Source organism: Lathyrus oleraceus, chromosome 4 (genome assembly GCF_024323335.1).
Source record: "Lathyrus oleraceus cultivar Zhongwan6 chromosome 4, CAAS_Psat_ZW6_1.0, whole genome shotgun sequence".
In the NCBI taxonomy this organism is placed as follows: domain Eukaryota; kingdom Viridiplantae; phylum Streptophyta; class Magnoliopsida; order Fabales; family Fabaceae; genus Lathyrus; species Lathyrus oleraceus.
The window spans coordinates 414,409,446-414,414,008 of NC_066582.1; positions in this window are offsets into that span (position 1 = coordinate 414,409,446).

Genomic DNA, 4,563 nt, shown 5'->3' on the forward strand with positions numbered 1-4,563 from the left:
AAACAACCATACCTCCCCCACATTAATCTCAATCTCTGATTCTGATGAATCAAATTTTAACCCAATAGAAGTCACACCTTTTCAAGCCATACCCTTAAAAACCATTACATCTGAACCTTCCCAACCATAAGACCGACACCAACTTATTCAACTTCAACTTCAACATGAAACTGAACCTGAACAAGCCATTCAAGACCCAACCAACCTTGTTAAACCTGAACTCTAACCAGAACCTAAACCTAAACCTCAACTTGAACCTAAACAAGGAATTCCAGGCCTAACCTTATCTGAATCCTAACCATAATCCCCTATACCATAAATCTCACAACCTTCACAATTTTAACACCCTTTTACCCCTTCTAAAGAAGCTGATGTTATGTCAGAATCTGGCATAGTAGCACTCTCTTTCTCTGAAGAACACCCCCCTTGTCCCTCCCCATCAACCATCTTCACCACCTCATCCAACTTATAATATAAATGCTCTACCTCACATCACAACCCAAATGGAATAATTTAGAACTGTTATATATGACATGATACATGACGTGGTTGCTGAGAGACTCACAATGTCTGCCTTAATTACATATGTTGCTAAGTCAGACACTCTTTGAACCTCTATGGATACAGTTTTGTAGAATTTGAAGAATATTTCTTCTAAATTTGTATCTTCTCATAGTAGGAGGCAAGATAAATTAGATAATAAATTGGTTATATTGCTACTAATCAAGAGGTAATGGGATCTCAACTTCAATATGTTGTTGCTAATCAAGAAGACATGGATGCTCAGTTGAAGTCACTAGTTTCTAGCAGAATGATATGGGTTCATACATCAAATTCATTCTTGATATTCTAAAGAAACTCTAGGGTTTACGACTTAGAACCCTTCTATTGTTTTATTGTTTTTGAATCTTTCTAAAAATTTTGCAATCTGACAATTATCTTCTTTGTTTTATAAATTTTTTCTTTAGTATCTTTGCTAATTTCTATTATTTTTTATTGATGACAAGAGGGGGAGTAAGACAAATAAGTATTTAAGCACCTGAATCTAATAGTTAAGAACTTTTTCTTGCTTATAATCTGAAGAATTATTTATCGTGCTTTAAAATCAAATTTAATTAACCTGGATAGAACTTAGGGGGAGCTTACAATCCTCAACTTTTGGACTATTTGACTTAGGGGGAGCTTATAAACCTCAAACCCTAAAGTCAACTTGTTAATTAAATTAACAACCATTATTCTTAAATACTTGTGTTTGTCATCATAAAAAAAGGGGAGATTGTTGGAACAAAATTAGTTTGTACCATATCTCTAAGGTTTTGATGATAAGAAAGTAATTAAAGAACAATGGGATATACTAATATATGTTCAAGTGTGCAGGACAATAAACTAAAATTTGTGACAGAAACTTAGTAATGGTACTGAATATGAATATTTAAAGAGAAGCTAAAACATTCAGAATCTGAAGGATCAGAACCTGAGATCTAGACTCTGAAGGCTCAAACTCTAGAAGAGGTCAACTTCCTTTGAAGTTCTCAGACTTTGAAGTCAGCAATGCAAGGATCAAGAAGGCTATGATTAGTCACTATCAGACTCTGAGGTCAGTCAATGCAAAGATCGAAAAGACTCAAATATGTCACTTTCAGACTCAAAGAGAAATTTGTCTTGTTTTGACAACGTGAAGATTTAAACAAATATTTACACAAACATTTGGGATCTAATGTATAATTCCTCTTGAAGCAAAGTGATTTTGAATATATTTTCAAAGGGATTAACCATATCAAGTAGCATTCCAACTTCTATGATAAAGCTTCTACAAGACTCACTTGTGCTACCTCTTCTCTTTAACGACTTTTTTCTATCTCTCTATATAAGGAGATAAAGACGTGAAGAAAAACAAACAAATCCTTGAGAATAAAAAGAGTTGGTACCATGTCAAATAAATAACACAAGTTTAACTTATAATTTCTTATCATTTGTATATATTAGAAATTCTTAAGTCTTAAAGAGTCTTATTGAGTTGTATTTTGTTTACACCTCTGATTATATATCAAGTGTAAGTAACAAGCAATCTTTTATATGTAAGATAGATTGCTTGAGAATTAGGAGCCTCTTACTTGTGTCTTTGAGCATTGTAAATCTCTTGCTTGTATGTTTGAGCATTTGTAATCAGTAGTGATTATAGTGAAATCACTTGGAAGTGCAAGGGAATTGGACTACTCTCATTTTGTGGGAGGAACCAGGATAAATCTGCTTGTGTCTCTCTTTCTTTCACTCTCTAACTCCGAACTTGTTTTTATCTGATGCAAACACTTAACTCAGTATCAAATTATATGCTTTGAGTTAAGAATCTGATAAGAGATTTTTAGAAAAGAAAGAAAAAGTTCACACAATTCAACCCCCCTTCTTGTGTTTTGCTCACCTTAAGTATATTGTGGTTTATCCCCCTTATCAACTTTAGGGCATTGATGATACGCCTGGTGTAAGACCCCAATTTTGACCCTAAGATCCCTCATGTTATCTCATCATTTGCATTGGATTTGGGATCACACCTTGGTATCCTCCTCACCCATCATTCATTGGGTTTGAATTGGGAGAGATCACCAAACATATTTGATTGTATCATACTTTATTTTCCTTTGTTTACTAACCAAAATACCAAAAATATGTCTAGTGTAGTTTCATTTCTTTTGTAGGTAGTGTGTGCATCCATTTGTTCCCTATCAAGCTTAAATATAGGGTTTGAGACCCTCAGTGCAAGAGATCAATCAAGGAAAGGTTCACATTGGTTCTAAGCATCATATATGGATCCACATATTCTTTATTTTCCATTTTGATCAAGAATCCTTCAAGAGATTGAAGTTTGTTTGCCTTGGAAGCCCTAATTCATCTGGGTGTCTTGTGTGACTTCCTCAACAAGTTTCTTTAACAATTGGTCAAATATATAAATGTATACTTCATTATACTTCATCTAAAGCATATTTGATCCTCCATGATTCCCAAAGAGAAAGATAACTTTAAGTTTGCAAGTTGGTTCAAAGAGGTTGACCAGAGAAGTCAACTAATCAAATCTAGGGTTCCCTAGACCCTATCTCCTACAATTTTTGTCATATGAAAATGATTCCAAGATAAAAGTTACTATTTATGACATTACAAACAACTTTAATATTGGCATCAAGAGCTAAGTTTGCTTGTCAAGTCATTTTTTATGGTGAAAGATTATGTGTCATTGTGTTTATACCCTAGATAGAAAGTCAACTTCCAAGAACCATAACTTGCTTAATTCTTATGATCTGAAGGCCATACAAGTGTCATGATCAATTTCAATATGTCTTCTCCAAATTTTCTTCTTTGAGAAATGTCAAATTCTACTTGCAAGGGCATGTACCAAAAGGAAACATTATAGGTCATTTTGGGCCATCATCATTGAACAAGCAATTTTCCTCAACTTCTAAAATCAATAACTCCCTCATGCAAGATTCAAATGGTGTCAAATTTGTGACCAAATTAAACAGGAATGAAAGATATACAACTTTTAAGAAGGAACCAATTTCATTTGAAGCTCATAGCAAAAGTTATTTAAGGTTGAAAAAGTGGTCATTTGACTTTTAACTTAGAAAATTTTCAACTATGTTTGATTCCTCCAACTTCCACATCAACATTCATCATGATCCAAGCTCCAAATGCAAAACGTTTCAACATCAAAGTTGTTCCCCTTCATGTTAGCTTTCCAAAGAGTTCAATATCGTGGAATTTGGATTATTTTTGAGTGACTTGTGCATGGATGTAATGCATGGCCTCATTTGGAAACTTTCATGATCATTTTTCAGCCAACATTGCATGGATTCATGTTAAGTGTTCAACATTGCTTGTGCACGATTTTGGACTCATTTTAATCATTATTTGGGCCTTGTTGCATGCCCATGCAACCATGCAACCAAGAGTTGCTATTTTTGGCAAAAATATTAAAAGTGTGTGTAAAGCAACTTGCAAGGCTATAAATACAGCTCATTTGCCTCAAAATGGAGGACCCCTGGCCCAAGCTTTGATCTGTAATCTCTCCCACCCTCCATTGATAGAACACCTTGAGGATTTCTCTTGAAATCGAGTTTTAATTCCCCTTCTGTTTTGGGATTGAAACTCCAAGGATTCAAGCTTTTTTTTCATCCAAATCATCTCTTGCAAGTTGGTAGAAGCAAGGAAAAGCAAATTAGAAGAGAGATCGAGCTCCATTACTACAAACAGGAGGTGATTTTTGAGAAACTTTTCTTCTTCGATTCTCCCTCAATTCTCTATCATTTTACTTCATTTTTGGTTGGCTGAAGTCCTACCAATGTAGGCAACAAGATTGAGTTCCTTTGAGGTCAAATCGAAACAACTCAATTCATCCACCTAATTTTTCAATTCCACATATCTCCTTGTATAGTGTGAATTGGGAAAAAGGGAGGTCAGGTTCGTGCTCTCCATCATTTTCTCTTTAAATTGGTATATGGATCTTCAATTTTGGTGACCTTTGAAGGTGGACTAGTCCGGTGAGTTCCATCGGAGAAGATGACCGGAACTAGG